Below are 14,154 nucleotides of genomic sequence, written 5' to 3' on the forward strand. Positions count from 1 at the left end.
CTTACAGTTGATACGAGGGCTAAGTAGATATAAGGAAGAAGTTGGGGGGGAGGAGGGCAGGTAGGCGATCTCTTTTAGTGCATCATCCAGGAACAGTTTTCTTGTCCCTGAATCCATTCTCACTTTCAGAGCATGTTTCGCCTATGTGATGACCTGCATTTTGATGCTTGGTTTTGACCTGTGCTTTAAACTATGTAAAGTCTCATTGGACTTTTTTCCCTTTATTGTAGTTTCTTGTGTGATTAATTATGTGTGTTGCTTTAAATGGCACCTGAAACATCACCAGGAATTTTCACCAGGTGGAAACTGTTTTTCCTGTGTCAGAACAACCAGTGTGGCTTAGTTGATGCTTCTGTTGCTAAGCAGGTACACTTCTGGTCTGGAGCCTGCCCGTTAACCCTGTAAATGCCTAATGGCAAACAGAAAAGAAGAAAAAAATAACTTTTGTCATTCTTTCGCACATAGTTCTTTGTTCAAGTGTATGAAAACTAGACTTAGCTCAGCCTAACCCTGAGTTACCCATTTTAGAGGGGAAGGAGAGGGCTGGGGATTGGCAGTTTCCACTGAGAGGGTGACTCCAGTAGCTGAGAGTCCTGGTCTCAGCTATATGGTCAAAATTATGGGTTTCATTTCAGTGAGGAATGGGTTTAGCTGTTTTCTTGGGGAGTTTTCTATATACATCTGCCTTTAATTGCCAGTATGGTGTGTGATAGGAAGAGGGAAGAAAGGCTTGCTATTTGCATCCATTTGCCAGAAAGGAGTTAACAGAGCATACCGCAGAACAGGTTGGGCAAGACTGTTAAAGCCAGTGATGAAGTCTTTCTCCCTCTCTCTTCCTCCTCCTCTGCTCCCCCGACTTCTGAGATTTTAAAACATCTTCAGACTGTTCCCCCACGCTCCCCTCCATTTCAGTGTCTGGCTTTCCCTCTCCTAGGCAGAACATTTGATGTGAATAAAATACTTGTGCAGATGAGGAGGCTGCACGAGCAAGGCAGGCAGACAGTCGGCCGTGGGACTTAGCCTGCCAGCTGTTTCTCCAGTAGTCGATGGTGCCCTCTGTCATGTAACATAGGCCCCATTCAGCAGCAGCATTCTTGAGTGTGCATTTATGCCTCTGTGGGACTGTGGGACTGTGGGGTGGATGGCCTGGGAGGGGGAAAGTGGAGGCGGGGATGGAGAAGGAAGTGTGTGCATGCAGACAGACGTGGAGGGTGGTGAGGTGGAGTCACTGCTGCTGGAGTGCCAGTAAGTCAGGAGATGTCACTGTTTGAAGCATTAGCAGTTAGCTCTGACTTGTGGGACGTCTGGGGGCCCTCACTGTGGAGGAATCAAACTCTTTAAAAGCTAGTTCGAGTCTGATATAAGTTCTGCATGGCGTTTTGTGCGTTCACTCCGTAAACATACCATATATAGTCATGCTCGAGCTCAGTATAACACACATCACAAGGGAGCCATTTCTAATGCACAGCTCCTTTGGCACTTAGAAGCAGACTCACATAGGCTCTTTCTAGTGTGCTTGCCTTGCTTTCTCCTTTTTGGAGGGTAGAAGGCAAGAGGAAAAGGGCTCTTTTTCTTTCTGTCTTTACACTGTTCAGTTTGCCTGGCCCTCAGAAAGCCAAAGAACTGTATTGTCACAGGAGGAGAAACTGAATTCCCAGTGTGCATCTGTTTTAGAATACAAGCCTTGTTTTTCTTAGTATCATTATCACACATGTTTTGTGTTTTATGGTCCCTGGTCTCCCACTGTCTGTTACTAGAGCATCTTCTAACTTTTTGAGGGTGAGCTTTTCCCTGTAATGTGTATTATTTATTGCTGGCCCTGGAGAAGTTGCACGTGTGTACCTTGTGTTTCTTCTCTCAATCCTCTCTGAGCTGCTGAGTGTGTTTATCATGCATTACCTTCAGATGGCCAGGGCAGGGCATGCAACTTTCTGGAGAACCCATCGCTGGGTTCCACTTGGCAGAGCTGGGTCTGTGGAGTAGAGAGGAGACAGTAATAAGAAAGAAATGCAGTTTTGTTTTTGTTTTTGTTCCCCCGCTGCCCCAATACCTTGGATACTACATTTCAGCTGGGAGTGAGCAGAGTGAGGCATTTGTGGTTCAGATAAGAAGTCTTCCTTTTCCCCCTTTTATTTTCTTTTCCTTCCTTTTGCCACCCACCTCCCCTTCTTAGGCCATGTATGTAGATAACCCTTAAGGAAAAGGTGGTTCACGCCTTGGATATTTGGGTACTATGTAAAAAGACAAGAGGGGTACTTTCTTTGCCTTTTTTTCTTTCAGTGGCCTCAGCAGAGTGAATTATATCTGTGTGATAGTTAATTGTACCATCCTTCCCCTTTCCTAAGCTGATAAGCCTCTCTGTGTCTGTCTCCATCAAGCCTCTTTGTTTGAGAAGTTCCTAATGCAGCAGAACAAAGTGACACTTTCTTACTCAGTAAAGTCTCTCAAGCATATTTGTAATGCTCTTTATCATATTTTTATTCCTTTAACTTATATAATTGAATTGTTCTGAGTAGTACAAGTGACTGATAAGTTAAAATTTTATTGAGAAATTTTATTGGGAGGAAGGAAAACTTTTTGTTTTTTTCAGAGCTATTTGTATTTATTTCCAAACCGTAAAGAGCATTTGATCAGTAACATTTAGAATCAGACACTAATCCCTGCCAGAGGACAAATAACCAGTATGAAAATAGCAGTTGATTTTTAGTATGCAGTTGACTCAAATTTTATACCACTTACCCGAGGGTCACTTATTTTGGCATTCTTAGTTCGAGAATATTAAGCCGATGTGCATGTGAATAATAGCTAATGGGGGTATAGGTGAGGTTGGGGGGGTAGGTAAAATAAAGCTTTCAGAAGTCACAAAGGTGATAGGAAATCCTGGTACTAATACTCCTACCCTTGATTTGTGTTGATCCTTTAAGCCTACACTCTTTAACACTGTTCATGCCTACTGCACAAGTGACCGACCACCTTATGTCTCACAGTTCCCAGTCAACAAATTTGAGGCCAAAATTGGGGATTGAGAGTGGAGAAGAGCCGTCAGAAGGAGATAAACTAACAACCAAGAAGCATGTCAGGGGGTGAGACAGGAATGGCTAGTTACCACTGTGGGAAATTAAGGAAACCAGACAGAGGAGCCCTCGGTGTTCTTCCTCATAACTGCATGGCATCCCACAGTGATCGCAATAAAAATTTCAATTAAAAATATAAGCACTGCCAACTGAGTGTATAAGGGCAGTACTGAAATAGGAAGAATATTCACTAGTTTCCAAAGGCAGCCTTGTTACTAATTATTCACTGTGAAATGATGATTTTGAGTCATTCCCCAAAAGGTTAAATTAATCATACATTGATTCACCATACGCTACTTAAGGAGACTAGGAAGTTTAAAAGATTCTTTAAAGTGAGTAACACTTAGGGGTTTTATACAGAAAATTAATTTCTGAGTCCTTCTCCCCTATTCTCAGCAATGCGCAGCTGCTTTATGAGAAAACACGAAGTATTAGAATTATCTTTCTTTCAAGTATAGTCAGATACATAGTAAAATAATATTAATTTTGCCTAGTCTTGTAGGAAAAAAAGCTGTTCATTAATAGATTCAAGTGATGCCCAAGTACCATTGTTAGGTTAACTTTAAATCATAATGTGAATTAGAAGGAAAGAGTGTCCCTGCCCCCCTACCTCATCCTACCTGTAGACTCATTCTAAAAATGTACAGTTTTAGAGCTGGAAGGGACTTCAGCTGTCACTCGGTCTGTTTTTATGTTTGTCTTCATTTTACCAGATATTCTGGCTAGCACCTAGAATTGAACAAGTTACCTGGAATTGTGTCCACATGGTTTGCTTTTCTGTTTTCTTTTTTACTTTTTTTTTTTTTTTTTAAGGAGAAACCAAAATATGCTTACTCAGCATAAGTTATTAGGTTTATGGGGAGTTTGTTTTGCTTTAAGATTATTTGCTAATTTTATCTCCATAGCTCCATTTTATAGGTAGAGAACACTTCAGCACTCCATGGTGGTACATCATAGTCTCCCTTGGTATCAAGTATAGACATTTTCATAGAAATCCCAGGTTTAAAAACTATCCAAAGTTGCTGATACCTGCTTATGGTGCTCTTAAGCATTTTAATTTGATCTGCATAAGTACTGGCCCAGGTTTTAATAAACAGACTCATAGAAACATTTTAAATATTTGAATATTAACTTTTAATAGTATCAGATTTCTTTAAGACTTATTCATAGTTCGATTTGCTGTGATGCATTAACATATACATAAGCTTGATGTAAACTTTTTTCTTCTTAATTCAAATAGATTTTTGGTGGGGTTTTTTCCCCCCTTGTTTTTGCATAAGAGTTGTTCCTCTGAGAATTTAATTAGATTTGAATCTTGTTTCTAGATTCATAGGAACTAGAACTCCTGGTTGCTGCCACTAATGGTAGAAAGTATTCTCTTACAGTGTTCATGTTTTTGACACTGTTGGGCAGGGGAAATGCATATGAATTTCATATATGAAATAAGAACTAGTTTTCTAGATTTAGACTCTCAAGGCAGATGGAAAAGTAATAAAAACCAGGACTTCCCAAGAAGCAAGAAGCAAGAAGCAGGTTTACAAGCTGACTCTGGGATGAAGAGGGAACTTGCAGAAGGTATGTAGCTGAGTTGTCAAAGATGTGTGTCTTCAAGATGTGTGACAACTGTGCCCAAGTGACCTGCAGCTGGTTACAGTGCATCTCAGTTTTAGCTGATGTGCTTGTCACATCTACTAGGTAGGCTGAGCCTCAGAGACAATTGTTAGAGATCCTAATGGTGGAGCTGGAGGTGGTGGGCATGGAATAGAACAGCTGCTGGCTGCCTGGAAATCAGCCTTTGTGAATCATTAGGCACCAAGAACTTGTGTGCCTCTGGAGTCATTGTGGAGAGAGCAGGAGAATGCACGCTTTCAGTTAATATTGTCATGTCTTTTAAAGTGTTAAAGACACTGCAAAAATATGTTGGACAATTATTAGCATCTCAGTACATAACATCCATTGTTTGTTTAAAAGCTTTCCCCCTTCACAAAATCCTAATCTTTTCTATTTAAAGTAAACACTGGTCTGCTGTAAAAGCTGACAAAAATTACTTTTATTTTAGACAGCACGTTAGTTATAAGGATGGGAGCAGAAACCCAACGAGAAGAATTTGATCAATTGATTTAAGATTGTTGGAGGATTGAAGTGTTACTTGATTGCTGGTCTTATCCAGGATTTTAAGATTTCAAGGAAAAGTGGACAATGGCTGCTTTTATCCTAGGGATTTTAGCAGTCATATGATCTACCAACCAGCCCTCAGGAACAGCAAGCGCTGGCAGTCTCTGTGCTAAGGAGTCCACGTAGAAGAGGAACTTTAAAGTGGATGGGATGTGTGGGCTTAGGAATCATTTAGCCAAGAACTGGTTTTGGTCATGACTGTAACATTTGCATAAAAGTTGCATTTTGCAGAGACATGAAACATGAATGGTCTGCAATTTATTTGGGTCAAGGTGGTGGAGCTTGAGGAGGCAACTGCAGGGATGCCAGTGGGGATCAGCAGTTTCCTATGGAGTACAGGGGAAGCTGGCCTGGCCAGGTTGGTGATGGGGACAGCCGGATCATCTCGTTAAGCTCTCCCAGAGAAGTTACTGGCATGTGGACCACGTGTAGAAGTACGAAATCACAAACCTCTTTGGGCATAAGTAAATAATAAGGAGATTTGGGCTATATAAAGGATACCATTTGTAAACTCCCAGGAATTTACTTAGAGCTTGACTTTCTCTTGTGGTGAACGTGACTACGAAAGAAATGAACTGAGCAAGTTAGATTGTAAAAACTGCATATCATTGCTTTTGTATGGCTTTCACTTTGTGAACATTGTATGTTCTGACTATGTTTTTCTTGCAGAACTCTGATTTGAGGAGATAGGATGAATGTTATAAAATCATCTGACTCAGTAATGGGGAATTGAGGGCCTCATGGGAGAGTACTAGCAAGATGTGATGCCAAGTTTTCTTTAGTTATGCATTTAATAACAAATCAACTTATCTAATTGTACATCATTCCTATTATTGCCAGTATTTTAAAATAAATGTCCTCCCTGTTAGCTTCTTATGAAAAATAAAGAATAGTCCTGTTTGGGGGAATATATGGAGACTTTGTCTCCCAAATATCTTGTAAGTAATATATTGTGATTTTTTTTTTTTTGAAGTATGCTTTTATTAATGTTAAATTTCAGGGGTTGATTTGTTTTATTTTTTTTTTTTCTTTCTTTCTTTTTTGAAACAGGGTTTTACTGTGGTACCCAGACTGGTCCTAAGCTCCTAGGCTTGAGTTATTCTGTCATAGCATCCTGAGTACCTGGGACTACAGGAGTGCACCACTACACCACCCTAGGTGTTCTTTTTTTTCAGGGGTGGCGGGTACTGGAGATTGAACTCAGGGGCACTCATCCACTGAGCCACATCCCAGCTCTATTTTGTATTTTATTTAGAGTCAGGGTCTCACTGAGTTGCTTAGCACCTCACTTTTCGCTGAGACTGACTTTGAACTCAGGACCCTCCTGCCTCAGCCTCCCAAGTTGCTGGGGTTACAGGTGTGTGCCACTGTGCCCGACCATTATTTTTAAGTAATTTTTTTTATGTTTTCTGAAAGACATGAAAAGAAGAAAATCTACTCACTTAAATTATCTACTCATGTTACTATTTTAAAAAATAGAGAAATTCAACTTTAAGTATTGGGGCCTTTTTATTATTTTCTATTCTGATTTTATAATATGTGACCAGTTGGATTACATGAGTATTGGCCTTTTGGGGGAGTACCACATGCAAGTACCTAAAGAGCTGGAATATGACATACCCAGAGAATGAGGCATTCAAGGGACCCTCAAAAAAAAGGACAGATGCAACCAGATCCTGTCATCTCAGGACCAAACTTTGCCAGTGCTGGATGAGAGCAGAGAATACTGAGCTCCTTAGTAATTGAGTCCTATGTGTGTTTGCAAGCAGTATACTTTTTTTGGGGGGTACTGGGGATCGAACCCAGGAATGCTTTACCATGAACTAATCCTTAACCCTTTTTATTTTCTATTTTTAAGATGGGTCTTCTTAAGTTGTTAGGGCCTCACTAAACTGCTAAGGCTGGCCTCAAACTTGATCCACCTGCTTTATCCACTGTGCCCAACTGGTAGATAGTATATATGGACAGGTTATTACCTGCATGTTACATTGCAAAATGCTTCTAAGTTAGCTAGAAACTATGATTTTTGTTGGTTTTGTTTAAAGCAGTTCAGTAGTTACATGTGGATGAGATTACCTTCTTCTCTGGGCAAAATAGGTTATCAATTCACACATGATTAAATGAAGTCAAAACCCTGTACTCTTGGTCTGCTGTACAGACACTGAATTAAAGTCAAAGGATTGCAGTAGTGGGAATACACACACGCACACACATACATACATACATACACACACACATACATACACATAGTTGTCCCTCTGTATCCACAGGGGATTAATTCCAGGGCACCTCACCATGAATGCTTGCAATCCTCCTACATCAGCCTCCCCAAGTCACTGTGATTACAGGTGTGTGACACCATGCCCAATTCCAAATTCTTCAGTGTATTTACTATTCACATTATTAGCACTTCTTAGCATATTGAGCTTCCTAAATTATTAGCAATTGTTTCCTAATCATATGGCACTGAGGAACTTTTATATTTGATGAGAAACACACAAAAAAAGGAGGTTAAAAGATCTGTTTTGGCAAATGGAAGTGAATGAGACTAGGATAGCAATCCTGGCTGATTATAAATCTATGCATTTGATTGGTTGGACTGATGATGAAAACAGGTACTAAGTCAGGTTAAGTTAAACTTTGCTGAGGTACCAAGTAAACCTTGAAATCTCAGAGGCTTAACCCATAAAACTTCATTATTTGTTCATATGAAATCTTTTGTTGGGCTCCCTTACAAAAAGTGACTCAGGGATTCAGTCTGCTGCCCTCTTACAGCTACCCCTGCCATTACACATGATTCCAGGTGGACACCGTAAGGAACGAGCTAGTGCAGGTCACACACGTAAAAGCTTCAGCCTGGAAGTAATGTATGTGTCTTGTGCCCACAGCCTACTGGCTTAGAACTAGACTTGTGACCTGCCTGACTCCAGAGGGAAAGGGGTCATGGGAGATAGAGATGAACATGAGGATAGCCAAGTGCTGTGGTGCACACCTGTAATCCCAGCAACTTGGGAGGCTGAGGCAGGAGGATCATAAGTTCAAGGCCAACCTCAGCAGCTTTGTGAGACCCTGTCTCAAAAATTAAAAAGGGCTAGGGGTATAATTCAGTGGTAAAGTGCTCCTGAGTTCAATCCCCAGTACCAAAAAACCAAACTTGATAAGAATATTCTCTGATCAGTGAACCACTGCTTTGCTCTACTCTCTCATTGCATCTCTGGAAAGTTTACTGTACACCTAAATAAACTAGGTAAGTTTTAGGCCTAAAGCATAGATCTTAATGAGTTAACTATCCCATTCAGCAGTGGTTTTCAAAGTGCGATCCCCAAACCAGCAGTATCAGCATCACCTGGGACTTGTGGGAAACATTCTTAGGTTTCATAAAAAAACTCTGAAGGGTCAAGTACAGTGGTGCCTGCCTATAATCCCAGGAGCTCAGAAAACTGAGGCAGAAGGATCACAAGTTCAAAGCCAGTCTCAGCAACTGTCTTAAAATAAAAAATAAAAAAAGGACTAAAGATGTGGCTCAGTGGTTAAGTGCTCCTGGGTTCAATCCCTGATACCCCTCCAAAAAGAAATAGCCTAGAGGGCCAGGGGTGTGGCTCAGCAGTGAAACTCTTGACTGGCATGTGCAAGACCCTGATTCCATCCCTAGCACCACACACACACACACACACACACACACACACACGAATGCAAAAGCTGTGGAGGTAGGACCCAGAAATATCTTATCCTGAGCTCTCTAGTTACATTCCAAAACACAGGTGAATCAAACGCCATAGCATCTGTTGAACTCAGGGTGACTGAATTAAGTCTGAAATAATGATATATACTTGTTAGTGTGTATGTGCAGGAAACATGTCCTCAGGAGAACATACATAATAGCAAGGATTTAGGGAGTTGTATTATATGTCCCAGTGTTTTTAAGCACCTTATAGATGTGACTCATTTGTTTGCCACAACAACCATATGAAGTAGGTATTGTTATTATCTTCATCTTACAGCTTAGGAAACTGAGGCAGAGAGAGTTTCTGTAACTCTGAAGACAGTGCCCACAAGGTCAGGCCACTTACCATAGCTGGCAAGTAGTAGAGGCAGGATTTGAACCCAGGTGATATGGCTCCAGAGTCTACTCCATAACTACTGTGTAGTTCAACCTGCTGATCTCTGGGTGGCAACCCATAGGACCTGTGGTAATTTTTTCACTTTTTCTTGAATGGAGATAGTCTGTGAGAATTAGCAGGAAGTGTGGTATGCTGGTGACAGTTCACATTTTAAGTTAAGCCCCCTCACCACGAGTTTCATTCGTTGGTGGTTTATGTGTGGTGGGCTCATGACAGTGTTGGCCAATCTTGGAGGTGCACAGCTAGGCAGCAGTTGCCCAGTCATTTAAAACTGAACAATAAATAGAATAGGGTTGTTAGGGTTAGAACCAGGGAGCTAGTGGGAAGTGGTTTGTCAGTGAAATAGTCGCAGTACAAGAACATTTTCTTCAGTTAACCTATGTGCAATCTCCAGACTCGAGGGAGAGGCCCTGTTCTCATCACCTTCCCTTTTGATTCTTCTGACCTTTCATTTTCCTTCATCCATCTGCCCTTCCTGAGATGCTCACCTGAGTCCCGATTCCATCAGGTGTTCTGAACAAGGTTTCTGTTAAGTCTTTATGAACATCAGTTTTATTAGAGAAAAATGTGTTTTTCCTTCCAAGAAACTAGTTAAAAGGATTCTCTACCTTCCATTTGGGAAATCTAAATAGAGTTAGACTGATTTTAATTTTGAACTGATCAAATAAGATTTTTCCAAATGACATTTAGAACTGCTTGTTTCCTTGTATTTTTTTAAAGTTTATAATTATTAACTGCCTTGTCTTCCAAGTGAATCTGTTATGTCTGTTGTTTAGGTGGCCTTTGCTGGCCTGTGTGTTTTCTTGCCTGCTTTGTCTCTTGTGCTTAGCAGACTAGAGCTGAGAAGGCTCCTTGGCAGCTCTGCCCAGGACAGTACCAGCTTTGACTCTAGGTAGAGGATAAAGATAGCATCACCCTTTTCGGGTTTCATGTTGGCTGGGAACAGCTGTGCCGCTTTCTATAGCCCTGAATATAACATTTCATTCCTGAGTTCCTAAAATTTTTAGTTTTCTCCAAACCAGGGCTTAACCATGGGGTTTTGACATGCAGACTGAAAGCTTAGAATTTTCCTTTGAGAAACACAGTTGCTTGTCTTGGTTTTTTAGTAATCGACCAGAACAGAGATGGTGCAGGGAGAGAGAGAATGCTATTTGCATAAGTTGTTTTAAAGCTCCATCCACTTCCTTTCCCTTCACCACTTTAAATGGTTTAATTTGCTTAGGTACTCCAACAGAGGTGTAGATAATTGAAGGAAATCTCAAGTCAAATCTAAACAAAAGAAGAAAGAACTGACCTAAAAAAGAGCAACTGAACTCACACTAATTGAATCACACTTTTGCCCAGACCTGCTGAACCTGTGAGAACAACTCAGGGACAGAGTGCTCTTGGTGGCCTCTTAACAGGGAAGACCTGCCTATCCCTTGCCGATCTCCTAGTGCATTCTACACTGAGCCACATCTGGGTTAGAGCTGCAGAATGTGAAAGCCATTTCAGGTTGGCACTTGGGAACTGTACTCTCTCCTCTGGGAGACCTGGTGCCCTTGGTATTTGTATGTGGAATCCTCAGGCATCCTTTGGAAGAAAAGTAATAGGCTTGCCTCTTACAGCTGGAACGTAAGATGCAGTCATTTGAAATGGCATGGTATGAACTTTCCCTCTCCTTGGCCAGCCATCCGGAATAGAAAACAGGATTCCATAGGCACCCTGAGAAGAAGGGGATTTCAGAGTGCCACTTCACTGCTCCCTGGACCTGTTCTCAAGGGAGAAAACCTTGTGGTCACGTGGCTGTAAATACCTAAGCTAACCAGTGGCATCCCCCTCCTTTAGCTTCCCTAGCTGGGGCTGTTGGAGAGCCAGGAGTGAGGAAAGAGGACTTACTTATCTCTGACTGCCTCTGGCTGCCTCCACCAGCTTCCTGGGGTCCTTGCTCCTACCATCAATTTCCCCTTTTCCTTCTTCCTCCTCACAGCACAGGATCACTGCCTGTTTTCTGGGGATTACTACTGAGTAAACTATTTGAGTGCCTCTGTGTGCTCAAGATTAAGAGCATTCAGCAAAGGCCATCCTTGGGCACCCTCTCCAAGGTTCCTCTTTGCTCTTTCATCTTCCCGACTCAGGCAAAACGCTCCGCCCACTGGCTGCTAATGTGTTCCTACTTATCTGGATGCCACTTTCTCCCTCCTGAGGACCTCATTCCTGCCAGCCCTTCTTCCTACCCCGGTGACTTAATAGGGGTGTTCTTTGTGTCCCATCCTTGAGTCTCATTAGCTCAGCTCAGTTGGCATAGGACCCTCCTCTTCCAGGAGTCCATCCTCAACACTCATCAACTTTCTGGATCCCTCCTCATTTTGTCCACATTCAGAGTCTCTAAAAAAAGAATTTAGCCTAATCCCGTTAACCATTGGAAACTTCTTCCCAATCCCAGTTCTGTTTCCTGTGGCAAGAGAGACTTTGCTTCTTCCTCCATCTGTTCTTTACATTGTCTCTTCAGCCTGCCCCAGGACCTTTCCTTTCTTTGAAAGTTATTCTGGTTTACCTTTCCCTTCCTATTTCCTTTGTTCCCTTTTCTAGTCAGGTCTTCCTTCCCTGCAGTACCACACCATGTTCAAACAGGTTCGCTGAAAACTCTTACGTCACCTTTCTCAGCCTACAGTGAGCCTACACCCCCAGCGCCCAGACCCAACCCCAACTTTCCCAGCGCCCCATAATTTGCCCCCACACGCCCTCTGTAATCATCACCTGCCCTCAGCAGCTCCTGGTCCTTTCTGGGTCTCAGTCTCTACCTCTGTACCCCTCCATGTTCACTACAGCAGTCCACACTAGTCTCTGCTCTTTCTGGACCGAAAATTAGTACTTCATGAGCAACACTTAATTCTCTTACCTTTTTGTGCTTTCTCTGTTTCTGGTTTTTTGTTTTTTTGTTTTTTTTCCTTTTTAGATGGTGAGCTCATAGGTGATCTCCTTGCCCCTTCCACCAGTCTAGTACTGGGTCAATAATTGCTGATTGAGGTAACTGACACGCATCCCAATACTCATCAAGAAATATTTGAGGGCCTTAGGTAGAGTATTTTACCCCCAAGTCATAGGGAGGGGGATCAGGTCCCATTTTTTTTTTTTTTAACAGACTTTTTTTTTTAACCTCTTGACAGCTTGAAGGCCTGAAAAAAATTGGTCAGTTTTCATCTTCAGAGAAACCAGAGGAAAGAAGGACTGAGCCAGCTCACCCACCCACTACGAATCACTTTCCCTACTCCCCTTGTTGTGACTCTTGAATTTTATAGTTGATGTAATTTTTTCCAATTATAGCCAATTTATGCATTGCAATTTAAACGGAACTGTTCAGTGCTTAGCGGGACTCAGTGTTAATTCCTGGATTTTATTTAAAAGACTCACTAAGTCCCCTGTTAACTTTTGTTAATTGCAAAATAAACGTAGCCCATAAGACCACCATCTACTCTCTGACCCTTTTGAGATCCATAGCAATTGATAGTGTGGGGGCTTCATTTATACCTACCCTGAGGTGCTATTTCAGAAAACCTCACACCTTTGTTGGCCTAGAGTGGGCCACAATACACACTCAAGTTTTAACCTAATAGTTACCATTAAGAAACTAACTGAAATTCCAGCAGTCATTCCTGGAATAACTGAGGTGGGGACAAAACCACACAAAGGCAGTGAGTGACATAGATGGAGCCCACTGTGATCTCTCCCACCCCTTTTTTTCCAGGAAGGGGAGTTCTGTTTCAAAATGATCATGTTTGTACCACATATTGGGGGATTGTTTTGGAAACTGATTCGACTAACATTTATTGAGTTATTGTCATTTATTTGCCCATACTACTGTAAGTGAATTCTATCATTTATCTCATCTTCACAAGAAAAGAGAAGGTTAGAAGATTTTTGCCAGTGATAGAGTCATGCCCAGCATGCTTAAGGCCTTGGGTTCCATCCCCAGTACCCCCCCCCCCCCCCCCCCAAAAAAAAGAAAGGCTTTGGATCACATTAATTCTCCAAAGACAGGATCTAATCTCCTGAGGCAGACCACTGCTGTAGTTCTGACTTCTTGAGAATCACAGATTCTTTGGATAATCTGGTAAAACTTATAACTCTTTTTACAAAGAATGAATAGTTTCATGTAAGTTTCAAGAGTATGGCTGTTGTGTTTGTCTATAAAACAGTGGTTACCAACCTGTCTGCACTGTCTGTTCAGTTTAGCTGGCCCATAGAAGGCTTTCAGTACATACTTACAGAATGAGGTAAACTAATGCCCACCCTGCCAGGCATGTTTCTGACAAAAAATATATAAATTGGGGGAGGGAGGACAGGGAGCAGTTTACATTTTCAAAAGGATTGACTCTTGGTTATCTTTTTCCTTGTATATTTTTTAAAAATCACATGAGTAACAGACATCAAATTATACTTTTATTTTTAGAAATAAATGTATACTTCATTGTAGGTGACCAATTCTAGGTTTCATCCATAAATATGTTATAGCACGCAGTGCTTTAAATATACTGCCCTACCGACCTGATTTTATTTTTTTTGTGGTACTGAGGATGGAACCCAGAACTTCAAGTATGCTAGGTAAGTATTCCATCATTGAGCTATATTTCCAGCCTCCAACCTGCTTTTTACATTTATTTTATTCCAACCTGCTTTTTAAACATGACCTAGCATTATAAACATTTTCCTGTGTTTTCACACATTGACCTTCATGTTTCAGGTGGGACCATGTTGAAGCAGGTTTTGAGTAGATGAGGCAGCGTGGGGATGACTCATCTGGA

At 41.5% G+C, this 14,154-nt stretch overlaps 1 protein-coding gene across 6 annotated transcripts in view; it reads left to right on the forward strand.

The window, feature by feature from the left end:
- The window catches only part of RREB1 (ras responsive element binding protein 1), a 132,505-nt gene that overhangs the window by 31,708 nt on the left and 86,643 nt on the right, over positions 1 to 14,154 (forward strand). The window contains exon 1 of one of the 6 annotated variants that reach the window (XM_079147520.1): positions 1,155 to 4,649. The exons of the other annotated variants lie outside the window; for them this stretch is intronic. The gene's annotated coding sequence lies outside the window, so the exon portion shown is untranslated. Of the gene's footprint in view, positions 1 to 1,154; positions 4,650 to 14,154 lie in introns of those variants that run through there. 6 annotated transcript variants of the gene reach the window in all.

This window comes from Sciurus vulgaris (genome assembly GCF_902686455.1).
Source record: "Sciurus vulgaris genome assembly, chromosome: 7".
NCBI classification, from domain to species: Eukaryota; Metazoa; Chordata; class Mammalia; order Rodentia; family Sciuridae; genus Sciurus; species Sciurus vulgaris.